The sequence below is a fragment of the Carassius auratus genome, unplaced genomic scaffold, assembly GCF_003368295.1.
Source record: "Carassius auratus strain Wakin unplaced genomic scaffold, ASM336829v1 scaf_tig00040454, whole genome shotgun sequence".
Classification (NCBI taxonomy): domain Eukaryota; kingdom Metazoa; phylum Chordata; class Actinopteri; order Cypriniformes; family Cyprinidae; genus Carassius; species Carassius auratus.
In genome coordinates, this window is record NW_020526596.1 from 244 (window position 1) to 19,051 (window position 18,808).

General features: G+C 44.0%; 28 non-coding genes across 28 annotated transcripts; 8 read left to right on the forward strand and 20 right to left on the reverse strand.

Annotated features, from left to right (window-relative positions):
* Nucleotides 1-218: 218 nt before the first annotated feature.
* On the forward strand, nucleotides 219-290 carry trnag-ucc (transfer RNA glycine (anticodon UCC)). The gene has a single exon. It is a non-coding gene; the product is annotated as a tRNA-Gly (tRNA).
* Nucleotides 291-393: 103 nt separating this feature from the next.
* Nucleotides 394-465, reverse strand: trnad-guc (transfer RNA aspartic acid (anticodon GUC)). The gene has a single exon. It is a non-coding gene; the product is annotated as a tRNA-Asp (tRNA).
* Nucleotides 466-1,507: 1,042 nt separating this feature from the next.
* Nucleotides 1,508-1,622, forward strand: LOC113084693 (U5 spliceosomal RNA). Its single transcript, XR_003283798.1, has one exon. It is a non-coding gene; the product is annotated as a U5 spliceosomal RNA (small nuclear RNA).
* Nucleotides 1,623-2,246: 624 nt separating this feature from the next.
* On the forward strand, nucleotides 2,247-2,318 carry trnag-ucc (transfer RNA glycine (anticodon UCC)). Its single transcript has one exon. It is a non-coding gene; the product is annotated as a tRNA-Gly (tRNA).
* Nucleotides 2,319-6,626: 4,308 nt separating this feature from the next.
* Nucleotides 6,627-6,698, reverse strand: trnag-ucc (transfer RNA glycine (anticodon UCC)). Its single transcript has one exon. It is a non-coding gene; the product is annotated as a tRNA-Gly (tRNA).
* Nucleotides 6,699-6,966: 268 nt separating this feature from the next.
* trnag-ucc (transfer RNA glycine (anticodon UCC)) lies at nucleotides 6,967-7,038 on the reverse strand. The gene has a single exon. It is a non-coding gene; the product is annotated as a tRNA-Gly (tRNA).
* A 284-nt stretch (nucleotides 7,039-7,322) lies between these two features.
* On the reverse strand, nucleotides 7,323-7,436 carry LOC113084689 (U5 spliceosomal RNA). The gene has a single exon (XR_003283795.1). It is a non-coding gene; the product is annotated as a U5 spliceosomal RNA (small nuclear RNA).
* A 949-nt stretch (nucleotides 7,437-8,385) lies between these two features.
* Nucleotides 8,386-8,457, reverse strand: trnag-ucc (transfer RNA glycine (anticodon UCC)). Its single transcript has one exon. It is a non-coding gene; the product is annotated as a tRNA-Gly (tRNA).
* Nucleotides 8,458-8,724: 267 nt separating this feature from the next.
* trnag-ucc (transfer RNA glycine (anticodon UCC)) lies at nucleotides 8,725-8,796 on the reverse strand. Its single transcript has one exon. It is a non-coding gene; the product is annotated as a tRNA-Gly (tRNA).
* Nucleotides 8,797-9,082: 286 nt separating this feature from the next.
* On the reverse strand, nucleotides 9,083-9,197 carry LOC113084694 (U5 spliceosomal RNA). Its single transcript, XR_003283799.1, has one exon. It is a non-coding gene; the product is annotated as a U5 spliceosomal RNA (small nuclear RNA).
* A 1,049-nt stretch (nucleotides 9,198-10,246) lies between these two features.
* trnad-guc (transfer RNA aspartic acid (anticodon GUC)) lies at nucleotides 10,247-10,318 on the forward strand. The gene has a single exon. It is a non-coding gene; the product is annotated as a tRNA-Asp (tRNA).
* A 103-nt stretch (nucleotides 10,319-10,421) lies between these two features.
* On the reverse strand, nucleotides 10,422-10,493 carry trnag-ucc (transfer RNA glycine (anticodon UCC)). The gene has a single exon. It is a non-coding gene; the product is annotated as a tRNA-Gly (tRNA).
* A 273-nt stretch (nucleotides 10,494-10,766) lies between these two features.
* On the reverse strand, nucleotides 10,767-10,838 carry trnag-ucc (transfer RNA glycine (anticodon UCC)). The gene has a single exon. It is a non-coding gene; the product is annotated as a tRNA-Gly (tRNA).
* Nucleotides 10,839-11,124: 286 nt separating this feature from the next.
* On the reverse strand, nucleotides 11,125-11,240 carry LOC113084687 (U5 spliceosomal RNA). Its single transcript, XR_003283793.1, has one exon. It is a non-coding gene; the product is annotated as a U5 spliceosomal RNA (small nuclear RNA).
* Nucleotides 11,241-12,287: 1,047 nt separating this feature from the next.
* trnad-guc (transfer RNA aspartic acid (anticodon GUC)) lies at nucleotides 12,288-12,359 on the forward strand. Its single transcript has one exon. It is a non-coding gene; the product is annotated as a tRNA-Asp (tRNA).
* A 103-nt stretch (nucleotides 12,360-12,462) lies between these two features.
* Nucleotides 12,463-12,534, reverse strand: trnag-ucc (transfer RNA glycine (anticodon UCC)). Its single transcript has one exon. It is a non-coding gene; the product is annotated as a tRNA-Gly (tRNA).
* A 272-nt stretch (nucleotides 12,535-12,806) lies between these two features.
* On the reverse strand, nucleotides 12,807-12,878 carry trnag-ucc (transfer RNA glycine (anticodon UCC)). The gene has a single exon. It is a non-coding gene; the product is annotated as a tRNA-Gly (tRNA).
* Nucleotides 12,879-13,164: 286 nt separating this feature from the next.
* On the reverse strand, nucleotides 13,165-13,279 carry LOC113084688 (U5 spliceosomal RNA). Its single transcript, XR_003283794.1, has one exon. It is a non-coding gene; the product is annotated as a U5 spliceosomal RNA (small nuclear RNA).
* A 1,048-nt stretch (nucleotides 13,280-14,327) lies between these two features.
* Nucleotides 14,328-14,399, forward strand: trnad-guc (transfer RNA aspartic acid (anticodon GUC)). The gene has a single exon. It is a non-coding gene; the product is annotated as a tRNA-Asp (tRNA).
* Nucleotides 14,400-14,502: 103 nt separating this feature from the next.
* On the reverse strand, nucleotides 14,503-14,574 carry trnag-ucc (transfer RNA glycine (anticodon UCC)). Its single transcript has one exon. It is a non-coding gene; the product is annotated as a tRNA-Gly (tRNA).
* A 275-nt stretch (nucleotides 14,575-14,849) lies between these two features.
* On the reverse strand, nucleotides 14,850-14,921 carry trnag-ucc (transfer RNA glycine (anticodon UCC)). The gene has a single exon. It is a non-coding gene; the product is annotated as a tRNA-Gly (tRNA).
* Nucleotides 14,922-15,206: 285 nt separating this feature from the next.
* LOC113084690 (U5 spliceosomal RNA) lies at nucleotides 15,207-15,322 on the reverse strand. The gene has a single exon (XR_003283796.1). It is a non-coding gene; the product is annotated as a U5 spliceosomal RNA (small nuclear RNA).
* Nucleotides 15,323-16,369: 1,047 nt separating this feature from the next.
* On the forward strand, nucleotides 16,370-16,441 carry trnad-guc (transfer RNA aspartic acid (anticodon GUC)). Its single transcript has one exon. It is a non-coding gene; the product is annotated as a tRNA-Asp (tRNA).
* Nucleotides 16,442-16,544: 103 nt separating this feature from the next.
* Nucleotides 16,545-16,616, reverse strand: trnag-ucc (transfer RNA glycine (anticodon UCC)). Its single transcript has one exon. It is a non-coding gene; the product is annotated as a tRNA-Gly (tRNA).
* Nucleotides 16,617-16,887: 271 nt separating this feature from the next.
* Nucleotides 16,888-16,959, reverse strand: trnag-ucc (transfer RNA glycine (anticodon UCC)). The gene has a single exon. It is a non-coding gene; the product is annotated as a tRNA-Gly (tRNA).
* A 285-nt stretch (nucleotides 16,960-17,244) lies between these two features.
* Nucleotides 17,245-17,360, reverse strand: LOC113084691 (U5 spliceosomal RNA). The gene has a single exon (XR_003283797.1). It is a non-coding gene; the product is annotated as a U5 spliceosomal RNA (small nuclear RNA).
* Nucleotides 17,361-18,405: 1,045 nt separating this feature from the next.
* On the forward strand, nucleotides 18,406-18,477 carry trnad-guc (transfer RNA aspartic acid (anticodon GUC)). Its single transcript has one exon. It is a non-coding gene; the product is annotated as a tRNA-Asp (tRNA).
* Nucleotides 18,478-18,580: 103 nt separating this feature from the next.
* On the reverse strand, nucleotides 18,581-18,652 carry trnag-ucc (transfer RNA glycine (anticodon UCC)). The gene has a single exon. It is a non-coding gene; the product is annotated as a tRNA-Gly (tRNA).
* Between the last annotated feature and the right edge of the window lie 156 nt (nucleotides 18,653-18,808).

Consider the following 18,808-nt stretch of genomic DNA (forward strand, 5'->3'; position numbering starts at 1 on the left):
AGACCCAGCCCTAGCACCGTAAAATTTCTGATGGACCCATCATTAGCTGAAGTCGCATAACACTTGGAACACTACCCGTAGCAGGGGTCATTGTTTGGACTCTTTTTTTTTTCTTTTTTTTTTTTAAATTGCACTTTAAACAAAAAGTATTGTGTCAATGCAACTGAACAACATTAATTAGGAACACAGTGCGTCAATAAAGCTGCTGACTTCCGCCTGCGTTGGCGGTATAGTGGTGAGCATAGCTGCCTTCCAAGCAGTTGACCCGGGTTCGATTCCCGGCCAACGCATGTCCTTTGGCTCGGGCTGACGTCGAAGCAGAACTCCTTCTGTGACCTGCGACTCCAACCAAACATTTTGGATGGATCGTTCGGAAGACGAAAAGAACCAGCTCTCCCCGTCGGGGAATCGAACCCCGGTCTTCCGCGTGACAGGCGGAGATACTGTCCACTATACTAACGAGGAGCCGTGCATGCAGCTGTTTCTCCCCCAACCGACGGCACTGCACTGACATAACTAAACAATGCATGGCTTCTTCTGACGCAGACCCAGCCCTAGCACCGTAAAATTTCTGATGGACCCATCATTAGCTGAAGTCGCATAACACTTGGAACACTACCCGTAGCAGGGGTCATTGTTTGGACTCTTTTTTTTTTTTTTTTTAAATTGCGCATTAAACAAAAAGTATTGCGTCAATGCAACTGAACAACATTAATTAGGAACACAGTGCGTCAAAAAGCAAAATGACAGTTAAAGGCATTTCGTTATTGAACTCTTTGATGACATCATTCAGCTAAGTTCAGTTTTAAATAGTATCTGTGCAATAATTTGCAATCAAGTCAACGATATCTCTGTACATGAAGTGTCCCAAGCTCCGCCTGCCAGAGGCGACAGAGGCAAGAAACCAAAACTCGATCGGTGAAAAGATGGAGAAAAAACCCGGTGAGAAACCAGGCTCAGTCGGGGAGACAGTTCTCCCCTTGTCAGACGAAACCAGTAGATCAGCTCCAGGCTGCAGGAATGTCAGACTGTGCAGAAGAATCATCTGTTTCCTGTGGTCTTGTCCAGGTGGTCTTTACAGGGGATTTGTATCTGCGGCTCATCTAGTTGTCACGGTCTCCGCTGTGTTCTGGGCCATAGAGGTCCTTTCTAGGTGTTGATCCACCATCTTCTCTGGATACGGACTGGATCCGGGTGACTGAAGCGGATACAGACTGGATCTGGTGGCTACGGTGACCTCGGAATAAGGGATTTCTTTAAAAGACTTTTTTTTTCATATAAGATTTTATCCAACTTTTCAGATAGAGGCATGAGAAAGAGATTGCCTTGATTGGGCTTTTGGTTATTGGTGGGCCGAGGGGACTTTTTGAGTTTTACTCCTCCGTTTTGGAGTGGGGGGGGGGGTGCTGACGAAACACATGTGGGCAGGCGTTGTCACCCTTGATGACCCTTGGCGAGCGTAGTAGTTTAACAGAGGCAGCGCACAGGCCCGAGCGTTTGGAGGCACAGCTCGAGTTTCTCTTCATTGTCGCATAAATCTTTCGCCTTTTACTAAAGATTTCCGTGGAGGGGAACTTTTGCGAGTGACCTGTATTTTTGGGTGCTCTGCTCACTGCAGAGCTACATCGAAATGTCAAGAGCAGAATCAGTTTGACCGGCCGCCAGCATGCTGCGAGAGGGCTTGCCACTGGTCATCGTCTGAATGGGCACTCTCTGCGTTTGACCACTTCGTGTTTATTTAGCCGGATGGGAAGGCAGCGTTTTCTTGTACGTGACGGGATGCAAATTCTTGAAGGCTCTCTTTAGTGACGGGTCCAAACAAAGATCTCATCTGCTCCTCTAGCCCTATCGGCGACTCGTGCACTTCTAGCCTTCTTAGTGACGGCGCAAGTTGCTGAATGCCTACTGCGTTGGTGGTATAGTGGTGAGCATAGCTGCCTTCCAATCAGTTGACCCAGGTTCGATTCCCGGCCAACGCATGTCCTTTGGCTCGGGCTGACGTCGAAGCAGAACTCCCTCTGTGACCTGTGCCTCCACCCAATACTTTTGGATGGAATAATATCGGATGGACCCATCATTAGCTGAAGTCGCATAACACTTGCAACACTACCCGTAGCAGGGGTCATTGTTTGGACTCTTTTTTTTTTTTTTTTTAATTGCGCTTTAAACAAAAAGTATTGTGTCAATGCAACTGAACAACATTAATTAGGAACACAGTGCGTCAATAAAGCTGCTGACTTCCGCCTGCGTTGGTGGTATAGTGGTGAGCATAGCTGCCTTCCAAGCAGTTGACCCGGGTTCGATTCCCGGCCAACGCATGTCCTTTGGCTCGGGCTGACGTCGAAGCAGAACTCCCTCTGTGACCTGTGCCTCCACCCAAAACTTTTGGATGGAATAATATCGGACATTGTCATTGTTTGGAATCCTTTTTTTTTTTTAATTGCGCTTTAAACAAAAAGTATTGTGTCAATGCAACTGAACAACATTAATTAGGAACACAGTGCGTCAATAAAGCTGCTGACTTCCGCCTGCGTTGGTGGTATAGTGGTGAGCATAGCTGCCTGCCAACCCGGGGCCAGTCGCGGATAGGTGTAGAGCGATGACTAGCCAATAGAATCGAAGGAAATTGCAGGAAGGCGGGACGAGTAAAATACACAGAATTAGAGGTTCGAATCCCGTCTCGGCCACAAATACTATAAAATGAGTTCATATTCGTTTTTTCATCTAGATACACTTTAATTATGATTAACATATAATAAACAAACTTTGTGAACAGATAAAATAAATCTTGTAATAACTGTTTTTTGTACGATGTACAAAATGTGCAACAATCTTAATAAACATGTACATTATAATATGGAATAGTTATTTTTAATATAGAAAATTTTGAATAATTAAAAATAACATTTTGATAATGGTTCAGGCCTTTATTTTTAAAGATACATCTATTTATATTTGTATAACTGTGCACAGAAAACCCATATATATAAAATAAAACAAAAACTCACAAAAAAGTAAGTTTTTCATTTTATTTATAATAGAGTAATATACTTAAAAATGAAAATAAAAATTAACCAAAATATATAATAATAAATATACATAAAATAATCATAGATTATTAAACAACACCTACAAATATAATACAAATAAAGATGTGGAGAACAGAAAAACAATAAAAATATGTTTTACATTAAATAATTATTTATGTTTAATAGTAACAGTTATAACATTCAGTGTTTACATATCTGAGCAAGTCAATAAAATGTAATATCAATAAAAAAAGAAAATCAACAACATGTATACATGTTTTAATCAATCAAAAAAAAAAAAAAAACCATTTCAATACAGTTCAAACAAGGCCAAATGCTTATAGTATTTTAATTAACAAATTGAAATACATGAAACTATTTAAATGTATAGATTCAACAACAACAACAACAACAACAACAACAACAATAAAATCTAAAGTTGTGGAGAACACAGAAAAAAATATAACACTACCAGTTAAATGTTTTTGAACAGTAAGATTTTTAATTCTCACCAAGCCTGCCTTTATTTGATCCAAAATACAGTAAAAGCAATTATATTGTTGAAATATTTTTACTAGTTAAAATAACTGCTTTCTATTTGAATATATAGTAAAATGTATTTTATTTCTGTGATGTGCATCTGTATTTCCAAGATCATTACTCCAGTCTTCAGTGTCACATAATCTTCAGAAATCAGAATAATATGATGATTTACTGCTCAAGAAAAACAATCCCCCAGGGATTCTTTAAATAGAAAGATCTGCATTTATTTGAAATAAAAAGCTTTCTTAAAAATATAGATTATACCATTCTTTTGGGTGGAAAGAAATGACAGAAATTAATGCCTTTTTTTTTAGCAAGGATGATTTAAATTGATTAAAAGGGATGATAAAGATGAAAAATGTTGATGATGAAAATAAAAAAAAAAAATACATATATACACATATATATATAGTAAGATTTGAGTAGATTTGAGCAGTAAACCATCATATTATTCTGATTTCTGAAGATCATGTGACACTGAAGACTGGAGGAATGATGCTGACCATTCAGCTGCACATCAGAGATATAAAATACAGTATATATTCAAATATATAGACTTCCTGATAATGTTCGGGGTTCAGACACACTGTCTCTGTTTAAATCTAGATTAAAAACACATCTCTTTCACCAAGCTTTCAAATAATATATCTCTTAAATTGTGAGTGCATTATTATTCTTTATCTTTGGTTAAACTAATTCATTTTACTTTGATGGATCAGCAGCTATGCTAATGATGTCTCTATTTGTTTCTATGTTTTGCCACGGGATTTACACAAGCTCCAGTCTGGATCCAAAACACCTGAGAAGAGATGATGCTGACCCTCAGAGGACCTCAGATGATGCTAACCCTGAATCAACAAACAGACTAACAAATATTGCTACACATGTGACTGCATCATATAATAATTATTAATTATTCATAATATTAATAATGTTCATAGTCTGGCTGACTACGTGCGACTACTTGTATTCATTTTTCTAAAAATCCTGTCAAACGTGCACAACCTGACAGTCACCACTTATAAGCTACTACTAAATATTGTAGAAACATAATTTTCTGTAATGTTGCTTTGTAACGATTTGTATTGTACAAATTGCTATACAGATAAACTTGAATTGAATTGAAATAGAAAGCAGCTGATTTAAAATAGTAAGAATGTTTAAAATGCTACTGTTTTTGCTGTACTTTGGATAAAATAAAGGCAGGCTTGGTGAGCAGAAGAGACTCCTCAAAAAACATTACAAATCTTACTGCTGAAAAACATTTGACTGGTAGAGTATTTTAAATAAAATATTTATTTACAGAGTTTAATAATAGCCGTAACTAACATTGTAAACTAACATGTTTACAAAACTGAGCAAGATAAAATAACAATACAGAGTCAATACAATTAATTAACACACTAAAGTACAGTGTAAACAAGACCAATACTTCTGATGTTTTATTTAACAAATGGAAATCAATTAAATAATTTAAAATTGTAGATTAAACAACAACAGCTACAATAATATTAATAATAATACAATTTAAAGTTGTGGAAAACACAGAAGAAAAAAAAAAAGCCTTCGACCTGTTTAAGAAGATCCTTGCTCCTATGTTGCGTTGCCAAGAGATGTTCACGGGCAATTCTCAACAGATCTGTCCATCTATGGTCCAACACGAAGACCAGCTGTTCTGAGGAGGTCCAGTGTGAGCTGAACAAGGGACGCTTTTATGGCCAATGGTGTGGTGTTCTACAGAAGATTAACAGGATTACTTTATTAAAATATAACGTCTTGGTGTTGTGTGCACATTGAGAGAGACAGTTTACACACATAAGGGCCTGTATGAATTATTTATTTACCTGCATCTGGAAGAAACCCTTTTGACCTTTGATCCTCCACTGTCAAAGTGTCTGGTGTGATGTTTTGGTGGACTGAGAGTGAGACCATCTTTAGGGTGACCTACTCTGTGGAGGAGGGTGTCTTGACAGAGCACGCATCATCTAAACATTCCTGAAATATAGATTCCAATTAAATATATCAAATGTATTTTATAATTCATAATATATATATATATGTATATACCATTGTAATATAATATTTATATGGATATATATGCAACAGTAGAATTGCATTTTTATTCGTACAATTTTAAATGTTTTTTTTTACATTTGAATATATTTTCTAATCATTGTAATGTATTCCTGTTATGAAAAGCTGAATTTTCAGAATTATTACTCCAGTCTCTGAAAATAATGTGCTTTTATCATTGTAGAGACAATGATAATATCAACATTGATTACAATAAGAAATGTTTTGTGAGCAAATAATCAATGATTTCTGGATCATATGACACACTGAAGAGTATAAATGATGCATCACAGAAATAAAGTTAATTTAACATAGGAAATAGTTATTTTAAGTTGTACCACACAGTAAATGTTGACATATATACATATAAATATACATATATACATACATATATATATATATATATATATATATTATTTTTTTGCACTAAAGTCTTGAAAATCACATAACATTCAAAACAGTTGCTATAATTAATCACATAAATATGATTATATGATAATATAATAAGTAATTAATTATACGGTTTTTTTTTTAGTTTAGTTTTTTAAAAAGAAACACAGAATTCACTTTACCTGCTTGTTGGGAGTTAGGCAGCATATGTTGTTCAAACAAAACAATTTCGTGAAGAAATCTCTGATCGTAAAAACGCGTCTCCTCTCCTTCAGAGCGAATGATTGACAGATGAGTATCCGCTGTTTGAATTCCGCGCCACGGAAGAGGCAAAACAGCGCCGGGAAATCTACGTGTGGCCACAAATATATCGCATCCGTAGTGTTAAGCACTACCATAGAGAATGAATGGGAAAAGTTAAGAGAAGTTAAGCTTAACTATTTTCGGCTCCCGCGCGGAAGACCGGGGTTCGATTCCCCGACGGGGAGAGCTGGTTCTTTTCGTCTTCCGAACGATCCATCCAAAATGTTTGGTTGGAGTCGCAGGTCACAGAAGGAGTTCTGCTTCGACGTCAGCCCAAGCCAAAGGACATGCGTTGGCCGGGAATCGAACCCGGGTCAACTGCTTGGAAGGCAGCTATGCTCACCATTATACCACCAACGCAGGCGGAAGTCAGCAGCTTTATTGACGCACTGTGTTCCTAATTAATGTTGTTCAGTTGCATTGACGCAATACTTTTTGTTTCAAGCGCAATTTAAAAAAAAAAAAAAAAAGAGTCCAAACAATGACCCCTGCTACGGGTAGTGTTGCAAGTGTTATGCGACTTCAGCTAATGATGGGTCCATCCGATATTATTCCATCCAAAAGTTTTGGGTGGAGGCACAGGTCACAGAGGGAGTTCTGCTTCGACGTCAGCCCGAGCCAAAGGACATGCGTTGGCCGGGAATCGAACCCAGGTCAACTGCTTGGAAGGCAGCTATGCTCACCACTATACCACCAATGCAGTAGGCATTCAGCAACTTGCGCCGTCACTAAGAAGGCTCGAAGTGCACGAGTCGCCGATAGGGCTAGAGGAGCAGATGAGATCTTTGTTTGGGCCCGTCACTAAAGAGAGCCTTCAAGAATTTGCATCCCGTCACGTACAAGAAACGCTGCCTTCCCATCCGGCTAAATAAACACGAAGTGGTCAAACGCAGAGAGTGCCCATTCAGACGATGACCAGTGGCAAGCCCTCTCGCAGCATGCTGGCGGACGGTCAAACTGATTCTGCTCTTGACATTTCGATGTAGCTCTGCAGTGAGCAGAGCACCCAAAATACAGGTCACTCGCCAAAGTTCCCCTCCACGGAAATCTTTAGTAAAAGGCGAAAGATTTATGCGACAATGAAGAGAAACTCGAGCTGTGTCTCCAAACGCTCGGGCCTGTGCGCTGCCTCTGTTAAACTACTACGCTCGCCAAGGGTCATCAAGGGTGACAACGCCTGCCCACATGTGTTTCGTCAGCACCCCCCCCCCCACTCCAAAACGGAGGAGTAAAACTCAAAAAAGTCCCCTCGGCCCACCAATAACCAAAAGCCCAATCAAGGCAATCTCTTTCTCATGCCTCTATCTGAAAAGTTGGATAAAATCTTATATGAAAAAAAAAGTCTTTTAAAGAAATCCCTTATTCCGAGGTCACCGTAGCCACCAGATCCAGTCTGTATCCGCTTCAGTCACCCGGATCCAGTCCGTATCCAGAGAAGATGGTGGATCAACACCTAGAAAGGACCTCTATGGCCCAGAAACACAGCGGAGACCGTGACAACTAGATGAGCCGCAGATACAAATCCCCTGTAAAGACCACCTGGACAAGACCACAGGAAACAGATGATTCTTCTGCACAGTCTGACATTCCTGCAGCCTGGAGCTGATCTACTGGTTTCGTCTGACAAGGGGAGAACTGTCTCCCCGACTGAGCCTGGTTTCTCACCGGGTTTTTTCTCCATCTTTTCACCGATCGAGTTTTGGTTTCTTGCCTCTGTCGCCTCTGGCAGGCGGAGCTTGGGGACACTTCATGTACAGAGATATCGTTGACTTGATTGCAAATTATTGCACAGATACTATTTAAAACTGAACTTAGCTGAATGATGTCATCAAAGAGTTCAATAACGAAATGCCTTTAACTGTCATTTTGCTTTTTGACGCACTGTGTTCCTAATTAATGTTGTTCAGTTGCATTGACGCAATACTTTTTGTTTAAAGCGCAATTTAAAAAAAAAAAAAAGAGTCCAAACAATGACCCCTGCTATGGGTAGTGTTCCAAGTTCAAGTTCAAGGAGTTCTGCTTCGACGTCAGCCCGAGCCAAAGGACATGCGTTGGCCGGGAATCGAACCCGGGTCAACTGCTTGGAAGGCAGCTATGCTCACCACTATACCACCAACGCAGGCGGAAGTCAGCAGCTTTATTGACGCACTGTGTTCCTAATTAATGTTGTTCAGTTGCATTGACGCAATACTTTTTGTTTAAAGCGCAATTTAAAAAAAAAAATAAAAGAGTCCAAACAATGACCCCTGCTACGGGTAGTGTTGCAAGTGTTATGCGACTTCAGCTAATGATGGGTCCATCCGATATTATTCCATCCAAAAGTTTTGGGTGGAGGCACAGGTCACAGAGGGAGTTCTGCTTCGACGTCAGCCCGAGCCAAAGGACATGCGTTGGCCGGGAATCGAACCCAGGTCAACTGCTTGGAAGGCAGCTATGCTCACCACTATACCACCAACGCAGTCAGGCATTCAGCAACTTGCGCCGTCACTAAGAAGGCTCGAAGTGCACGAGTCGCCGATAGGGCTAGAGGAGCAGATGAGATCTTTGTTTGGACCCGTCACTAAAGAGAGCCTTCAAGAATTTGCATCCCGTCACGTACAAGAAAACGCTGCCTTCCCATCCGGCTAAATAAACACGAAGTGGTCAAACGCAGAGAGTGCCCATTCAGACGATGACCAGTGGCAAGCCCTCTCGCAGCATGCTGGCGGACGGTCAAACTGATTCTGCTCTTGACATTTCGATGTAGCTCTGCAGTGAGCAGAGCACCCAAAAATACAGGTCACTCGCAAAAGTTCCCCTCCACGGAAATCTTTAGTAAAAGGCGAAAGATTTATGCGACAATGAAGAGAAACTCGAGCTGTGTCTCCAAACGCTCGGGCCTGTGCGCTGCCTCTGTTAAACTACTACGCTCGCCAAGGGTCATCAAGGGTGACAACGCCTGCCCACATGTGTTTCGTCAGCACCCCCCCCCCCCACTCCAAAACGGAGGAGTAAAACTCAAAAAAGTCCCCTCGGCCCACCAATAACCAAAAGCCCAATCAAGGCAATCTCTTTCTCATGCCTCTATCTGAAAAGTTGGATAAAATCTTATATGAAAAAAAAAGTCTTTTAAAGAAATCCCTTATTCCGAGGTCACCGTAGCCACCAGATCCAGTCTGTATCCGCTTCAGTCACCCGGATCCAGTCCGTATCCAGAGAAGATGGTGGATCAACACCTAGAAAGGACCTCTATGGCCCAGAAACACAGCGGAGACCGTGACAACTAGATGAGCCGCAGATACAAATCCCCTGTAAAGACCACCTGGACAAGACCACAGGAAACAGATGATTCTTCTGCACAGTCTGACATTCCTGCAGCCTGGAGCTGATCTACTGGTTTCGTCTGACAAGGGGAGAACTGTCTCCCCGACTGAGCCTGGTTTCTCACCGGGTTTTTTCTCCATCCTTTTCACCGATCGAGTTTTGGTTTCTTGCCTCTGTCGCCTCTGGCAGGCGGAGCTTGGGACACTTCATGTACAGAGATATCGTTGACTTGATTGCAAATTATTGCACAGATACTATTTAAAACTGAACTTAGCTGAATGATGTCATCAAAGAGTTCAATAACGAAATGCCTTTAACTGTCATTTTGCTTTTTGACGCACTGTGTTCCTAATTAATGTTGTTCAGTTGCATTGACGCAATACTTTTTGTTTAAAGCGCAATTTAAAAAAAAAAAAAAAAAAAAGAGTCCAAACAATGACCCCTGCTACGGGTAGTGTTCCAAGTGTTATGCGACTTCAGCTAATGATGGGTCCATCAGAAATTTTACGGTGCTAGGGCTGGGTCTGCGTCAGAAGAAGCCATGCATTGTTTAGTTATGTCAGTGCAGTGCCGTCGGTTGGGGGAGAAACGGCAGCATGCACGGCTCCTCGTTAGTATAGTGGACAGTATCTCCGCCTGTCACGCGGAAGACCGGGGTTCGATTCCCCGACGGGGAGAGCTGGTTCTTTTCGTCTTCCGAACGATCCATCCAAAATGTTTGGTTGGAGTCGCAGGTCACAGAAGGAGTTCTGCTTCGACGTCAGCCCGAGCCAAAGGACATGCGTTGGCCGGGAATCGAACCCGGGTCAACTGCTTGGAAGGCAGCTATGCTCACCACTATACCACCAACGCAGGCGGAAGTCAGCAGCTTTATTGACGCACTGTGTTCCTAATTAATGTTGTTCAGTTGCATTGACACAATACTTTTTGTTTAAAGCGCAATTTAAAAAAAAAAAAAAAAAAAAAAGAGTCCAAACAATGACCCCTGCTACGGGTAGTGTTGCAAGTGTTATGCGACTTCAGCTAATGATGGGTCCATCCGATATTATTCCATCCAAAAGTTTTGGGTGGAGGCACAGGTCACAGAGGGAGTTCTGCTTCGACGTCAGCCCGAGCCAAAGGACATGCGTTGGCCGGGAATCGAACCCGGGTCAACTGCTTGGAAGGCAGCTATGCTCACCACTATACCACCAACGCAGTCAGGCAGTCAGCAACTTGCGCCGTCACTAAGAAGGCTCGAAGTGCACGAGTCGCCGATAGGGCTAGAGGAGCAGATGAGATCTTTGTTTGGACCCGTCACTAAAGAGAGCCTTCAAGAATTTGCATCCCGTCACGTACAAGAAAACGCTGCCTTCCCATCCGGCTAAATAAACACGAAGTGGTCAAACGCAGAGAGTGCCCATTCAGACGATGACCAGTGGCAAGCCCTCTCGCAGCATGCTGGCGGACGGTCAAACTGATTCTGCTCTTGACATTTCGATGTAGCTCTGCAGTGAGCAGAGCACCCAAAAATACAGGTCACTCTCAAAAGTTCCCCTCCACGGAAATCTTTAGTAAAAGGCGAAAGATTTATGCGACAATGAAGAGAAACTCGAGCTGTGTCTCCAAACGCTCGGGCCTGTGCGCTGCCTCTGTTAAACTACTACGCTCGCCAAGGGTCATCAAGGGTGACAACGCCTGCCCACATGTGTTTCGTCAGCACCCCCCCCCCCACTCCAAAACGGAGGAGTAAAACTCAAAAAAGTCCTCTCGGCCCACCAATAACCAAAAGCCCAATCAAGGCAATCTCTTTCTCATGCCTCTATCTGAAAAGTTGGATAAAATCTTATATGAAAAAAAAAGTCTTTTAAAGAAATCCCTTATTCCGAGGTCACCGTAGCCACCAGATCCAGTCTGTATCCGCTTCAGTCACCCGGATCCAGTCCGTATCCAGAGAAGATGGTGGATCAACACCTAGAAAGGACCTCTATGGCCCAGAAACACAGCGGAGACCGTGACAACTAGATGAGCCGCAGATACAAATCCCCTGTAAAGACCACCTGGACAAGACCACAGGAAACAGATGATTCTTCTGCACAGTCTGACATTCCTGCAGCCTGGAGCTGATCTACTGGTTTCGTCTGACAAGGGGAGAACTGTCTCCCCGACTGAGCCTGGTTTCTCACCGGGTTTTTTCTCCATCCTTTTCACCGATCGAGTTTTGGTTTCTTGCCTCTGTCGCCTCTGGCAGGCGGAGCTGGGGACACTTCATGTACAGAGATATCGTTGACTTGATTGCAAATTATTGCACAGATACTATTTAAAACTGAACTTAGCTGAATGATGTCATCAAAGAGTTCAATAACGAAATGCCTTTAACTGTCATTTTGCTTTTTGACGCACTGTGTTCCTAATTAATGTTGTTCAGTTGCATTGACGCAATACTTTTTGTTTAAAGCGCAATTTAAAAAAAAAAAAAAAAAAAAGAGTCCAAACAATGACCCCTGCTACGGGTAGTGTTCCAAGTGTTATGCGACTTCAGCTAATGATGGGTCCATCAGAAATTTTACGGTGCTAGGGCTGGGTCTGCGTCAGAAGAAGCCATGCATTGTTTAGTTATGTCAGTGCAGTGCCGTCGGTTGGGGGAGAAACGGCAGCATGCACGGCTCCTCGTTAGTATAGTGGACAGTATCTCCGCCTGTCACGCGGAAGACCGGGGTTCGATTCCCCGACGGGGAGAGCTGGTTCTTTTCGTCTTCCGAACGATCCATCCAAAATGTTTGGTTGGAGTCGCAGGTCACAGAAGGAGTTCTGCTTCGACGTCAGCCCGAGCCAAAGGACATGCGTTGGCCGGGAATCGAACCCGGGTCAACTGCTTGGAAGGCAGCTATGCTCACCACTATACCACCAACGCAGGCGGAAGTCAGCAGCTTTATTGACGCACTGTGTTCCTAATTAATGTTGTTCAGTTGCATTGACACAATACTTTTTGTTTAAAGCGCAATTTAAAAAAAAAAAAAAAAAAAAAGAGTCCAAACAATGACCCCTGCTACGGGTAGTGTTGCAAGTGTTATGCGACTTCAGCTAATGATGGGTCCATCCGATATTATTCCATCCAAAAGTTTTGGGTGGAGGCACAGGTCACAGAGGGAGTTCTGCTTCGACGTCAGCCCGAGCCAAAGGACATGCGTTGGCCGGGAATCGAACCCGGGTCAACTGCTTGGAAGGCAGCTATGCTCACCACTATACCACCAACGCAGTCAGGCAGTCAGCAACTTGCGCCGTCACTAAGAAGGCTCGAAGTGCACGAGTCGCCGATAGGGCTAGAGGAGCAGATGAGATCTTTGTTTGGACCCGTCACTAAAGAGAGCCTTCAAGAATTTGCATCCCGTCACGTACAAGAAAGCGCTGCCTTCCCATCCGGCTAAATAAACACGAAGTGGTCAAACGCAGAGAGTGCCCATTCAGACGATGACCAGTGGCAAGCCCTCTCGCAGCATGCTGGCGGACGGTCAAACTGATTCTGCTCTTGACATTTCGATGTAGCTCTGCAGTGAGCAGAGCACCCAAAAATACAGGTCACTCGCAAAAGTTCCCCTCCACGGAAATCTTTAGTAAAAGGCGAAAGATTTATGCGACAATGAAGAGAAACTCGAGCTGTGTCTCCAAACGCTCGGGCCTGTGCGCTGCCTCTGTTAAACTACTACGCTCGCCAAGGGTCATCAAGGGTGACAATGCCTGCCCACATGTGTTTCGTCAGCACCCCCCCCCCCTACTCCAAAAGGGAGGAGTAAAACTCAAAAAAGTCCTCTCTGTCCACCAATAACCAAAAGCCCAATCAAGGCAATCTCTTTCTCATGCCTCTATCTGAAAAGTTGGATAAAATCTTATATGAAAAAAAAAGTCTTTTAAAGAAATCCCTTATTCCGAGGTCACCGTAGCCACCAGATCCAGTCTGTATCCGCTTCAGTCACCCGGATCCAGTCCGTATCCAGAGAAGATGGTGGATCAACACCTAGAAAGGACCTCTATGGCCCAGAAACACAGCGGAGACCGTGACAACTAGATGAGCCGCAGATACAAATCCCCTGTAAAGACCACCTGGACAAGACCACAGGAAACAGATGATTCTTCTGCACAGTCTGACATTCCTGCAGCCTGGAGCTGATCTACTGGTTTCGTCTGACAAGGGGAGAACTGTCTCCCCGACTGAGCCTGGTTTCTCACCGGGTTTTTTCTCCATCCTTTCACCGATCGAGTTTTGGTTTCTTCCCTCTGTCGCTTCTGGCAGGCGGAGCTGGGGACACTTCATGTACAGCGATATCGTTGACTTGATTGCAAATTATTGCACAGATACTATTTAAACTGAACTTAGCTGAATGATGTCATCAAAGAGTTCAATAACGAAATGCCTTTAACTGTCATTTTGCTTTTTGACGCACTGTGTTCCTAATTAATGTTGTTCAGTTGCATTGACGCAATACTTTTTGTTTAAAGCGCAATTTAAAAAAAAAAAAAAAAAAAAAGAGTCCAAACAATGACCCCTGCTACGGGTAGTGTTCCAAGTGTTATGCGACTTCAGCTAATGATGGGTCCATCAGAAATTTTACGGTGCTAGGGCTGGGTCTGCGTCAGAAGAAGCCATGCATTGTTTAGTTATGTCAGTGCAGTGCCGTCAGTTGGGGGGGAAACGGCAGCATGCACGGCTCCTCGTTAGTATAGTGGACAGTATCTCCGCCTGTCACGCGGAAGACCGGGGTTCGATTCCCCGACGGGGAGAGCTGGTTCTTTTCGTCTTCCGAATGATCCATCCAAAATGTTTGGTTGGAGTCGCAGGTCACAGAAGGAGTTCTGCTTCGACGTCAGCCCGAGCCAAAGGACATGCGTTGGCCGGGAATCGAACCCGGGTCAACTGCTTGGAAGGCAGCTATGCTCACCACTATACCACCAACGCAGGCGGAAGTCAGTAGCTTTATTGACGCACTGTGTTCCTAATAAATGTTGTTCAGTTGCATTGACACAATACTTTTTGTTTAAAGCGCAATTAAAAAAAAAAAAAAAAAAAAAAAAAGAGTCCAAACAATGACCCCTGCTACGGGTAGTGTTGCAAGTGTTATGCGACTTCAGCTAATGATGGGTCCATCCGAAATTATTCCATCCAAAAGTTTTGGGTGGAGGCACAGGTCACAGAGGGAGTTCTGCTTCGACGTCAGCCCGAGCCAAAGGACATGCGTTGGCCGGGAATCGAATCCGGGTCAACTGCTTGGAAGGCAGCTATGCTCACCACTATACCACCAACGCAGTCAGCAGTCAGCAACTTGCGCCGTCACTAAGAAGGCTCGAAGTGCACGAGTCGCCGATAGGGCTAGAGGAGCAGATGAGATCTTTGTTTGGACCCGTCACTAAAGAGAGCCTTCAAGAATTTGCATCCCGTCACGTACAAGAAAGCGCTGCCTTCCCATCCGGCTAAATAAACACGAAGTGGTCAAACGCAGAGAGTGCCTATTCAGACGACGACCAGTGGCAAGCCCTCTCGCAGCATGCTGCCGGACGGTCAAACTGATTCTGCTCTTGACATTTCGATGTAGCTCTGCTGTGAGCAGAGCACCCAAAAATACAGGTCACTCTCAAAAGTTCCCCTCCACGGAAATCTTTAGTAAAAGGCGAAAGATTTATGCGACAATGAAGAGAAACTCGAGCTGTGTCTCCAAACCCTCGGGCCTGTGCGCTGCCTCTGTTAAACTACTACGCTCGCCAAGGGTCATCAAGGGTGACAATGCCTGCCCACATGTGTTTCGTCAGCACCCCCCCCCCCTACTCCAAAAGGGAGGAGTAAAACTCAAAAAAGTCCTCTCTGTCCACCAATAACCAAAAGCCCAATCAAGGCAATCTCTTTCTCATGCCTCTATCTGAAAAGTTGGATAAAATCTTATATGAAAAAAAAAGTCTTTTAAAGAAATCCCTTATTCCGAGGTCACCGTAGCCACCAGATCCAGTCTGTATCCGCTTCAGTCACCCGGATCCAGTCCGTATCCAGAGAAGATGGTGGATCAACACCTAGAAAGGACCTCTATGGCCCAGAAACACAGCGGAGACCGTGACAACTAGATGAGCCGCAGATACAAATCCCCTGTAAAGACCACCTGGACAAGTCCACAGGAAACAGATGATTCTTCTGCACAGTCTGACATTCCTGCAGCCTGGAGCTGATCTACTGGTTTCGTCTGACAAGGGGAGAACTGTCTCCCCGACTGAGCCTGGTTTCTCACCGGGTTTTTTCTCCATCCTTTCACCGATCGAGTTTTGGTTTCTTCCCTCTGTCGCTTCTGGCAGGCGGAGCTGGGGACACTTCATGTACAGCGATATCGTTGACTTGATTGCAAATTATTGCACAGATACTATTTAAACTGAACTTAGCTGAATGATGTCATCAAAGAGTTCAATAACGAAATGCCTTTAACTGTCATTTTGCTTTTTGACGCACTGTGTTCCTAATTAATGTTGTTCAGTTGCATTGACGCAATACTTTTTGTTTAAAGCGCAATTTAAAAAAAAAAAAAAAAAAAAAGAGTCCAAACAATGACCCCTGCTACGGGTAGTGTTCCAAGTGTTATGCGACTTCAGCTAATGATGGGTCCATCAGAAATTTTACGGTGCTAGGGCTGGGTCTGCGTCAGAAGAAGCCATGCATTGTTTAGTTATGTCAGTGCAGTGCCGTCAGTTGGGGGGGAAACGGCAGCATGCACGGCTCCTCGTTAGTATAGTGGACAGTATCTCCGCCTGTCACGCGGAAGACCGGGGTTCGATTCCCCGACGGGGAGAGCTGGTTCTTTTCGTCTTCCGAATGATCCATCCAAAATGTTTGGTTGGAGTCGCAGGTCACAGAAGGAGTTCTGCTTCGACGTCAGCCCGAGCCAAAGGACATGCGTTGGCCGGGAATCGAACCCGGGTCAACTGCTTGGAAGGCAGCTATGCTCACCACTATACCACCAACGCAGGCGGAAGTCAGTAGCTTTATTGATGCACTGTGTTCCTAATAAATGTTGTTCAGTTGCATTGACACAATTTTTGTTTAAAGCGCAATTAAAAAAAAAAAAAAAAAAAAAAAAGAGTCCAAACAATGACCCCTGCTACGGGTAGTGTTGCAAGTGTTATGCGACTTCAGCTAATGATGGGTCCATCCGAAATTATTCCATCCAAAAGTTTTGGGTGGAGGCACAGGTCACAGAGGGAGTTCTGCTTCGACGTCAGCCCGAGCCAAAGGACATGCGTTGGCCGGGAATCGAATCCGGGTCAACTGCTTGGAAGGCAGCTATGCTCACCACTATACCACCAACGCAGTCAGCAGTCAGCAACTTGCGCCGTCACTAAGAAGGCTCGAAGTGCACGAGTCGCCGATAGGGCTAGAGGAGCAGATGAGATCTTTGTTTGGACCCGTCACTAAAGAGAGCCTTCAAGAATTTGCATCCCGTCACGTACAAGAAAGCGCTGCCTTCCCATCCGGCTAAATAAACACGAAGTGGTCAAACGCAGAGAGTGCCTATTCAGACGACGACCAGTGGCAAGCCCTCTCGCAGCATGCTGCCGGACGGTCAAACTGATTCTGCTCTTGACATTTCGATGTAGCTCTGCTGTGAGCAGAGCACCCAAAAATACAGGTCACTCTCAAAAGTTCCCCTCCACGGAAATCTTTAGTAAAAGGCGAAAGATTTATGCGACAATGAAGAGAAACTCGAGCTGTGTCTCCAAACCCTCGGGCCTGTGCGCTGCCTCTGTTAAACTACTACGCTCGCCAAGGGTCATCAAGGGTGACAATGCCTGCCCACATGTGTTTCGTCAGCACCCCCCCCCCCTACTCCAAAAGGGAGGAGTAAAACTCAAAAAAGTCCTCTCTGTCCACCAATAACCAAAAGCCCAATCAAGGCAATCTCTTTCTCATGCCTCTATCTGAAAAGTTGGATAAAATCTTATATGAAAAAAAAAGTCTTTTAAAGAAATCCCTTATTCCGAGTTCACCGTAGCCACCAGATCCAGTCTGTATCCGCTTCAGTCACCCGGATCCAGTCCGTATCCAGAGAAGATGGTGGATCAACACCTAGAAAGGACCTCTATGGCCCAGAAACACAGCGGAGACCGTGACAACTAGATGAGCCGCAGATACAAATCCCCTGTAAAGACCACCTGGACAAGTCCACAGGAAACAGATGATTCTTCTGCACAGTCTGACATTCCTGCAGCCTGGAGCTGATCTACTGGTTTCGTCTGACAAGGGGAGAACTGTCTCCCCGACTGAGCCTGGTTTCTCACCGGGTTTTTTCTCCATCCTTTCACCGATCGAGTTTTGGTTTCTTCCCTCTGTCGCTTCTGGCAGGCGGAGCTGGGGACACTTCATGTACAGCGATATCGTTGACTTGATTGCAAATTATTGCACAGATACTATTTAAACTGAACTTAGCTGAATGATGTCATCAAAGAGTTCAATAACGAAATGCCTTTAACTGTCATTTTGCTTTTTGACGCACTGTGTTCCTAATTAATGTTGTTCAGTTGCATTGACGCAATACTTTTTGTTTAAAGCGCAATTTAAAAAAAAAAAAAAAAAAAGAGTCCAAACAATGACCCCTGCTACGGGTAGTGTTCCAAGTGTTATGCGACTTCAGCTAATGATGGGTCCATCAGAAATTTTACGGTGCTAGGGCTGGGTCTGCGTCAGAAGAAGCCATGCATTGTTTAGTTATGTCAGTGCAGTGCCGTCAGTTGGGGGGGAAACTGCAGCATGCACGGCTCCTCGTTAGTATAGTGGACAGTATCTCCGCCTGTCACGCGGAAGACCGGGGTTCGATTCCCCGACGGGGAGAGCTGGTTCTTTTCGTCTTCCGAATGATCCATCCAAAATGTTTGGTTGGAGTCGCAGGTCACAGAAGGAGTTCTGCTTCGACGTCAGCCCGAGCCAAAGGACATGCGTTGGCCGGGAATCGAACCCGGGTCAACTGCTTGGAAGGCAGCTATGCTCACCACTATACCACCAACGCAGGGCGGAAGTCAGTAGCTTTATTGATGCACTGTGTTCCTAATTAATGTTGTTCAGTTGCATTGACACAATACTTTTTGTTTAAAGCGCAATTTTAAAAAAAAAAAAGAGTCCAAACAATGACCCTGCTACGGGTAGTGTTCCAAGTGTTATGCGA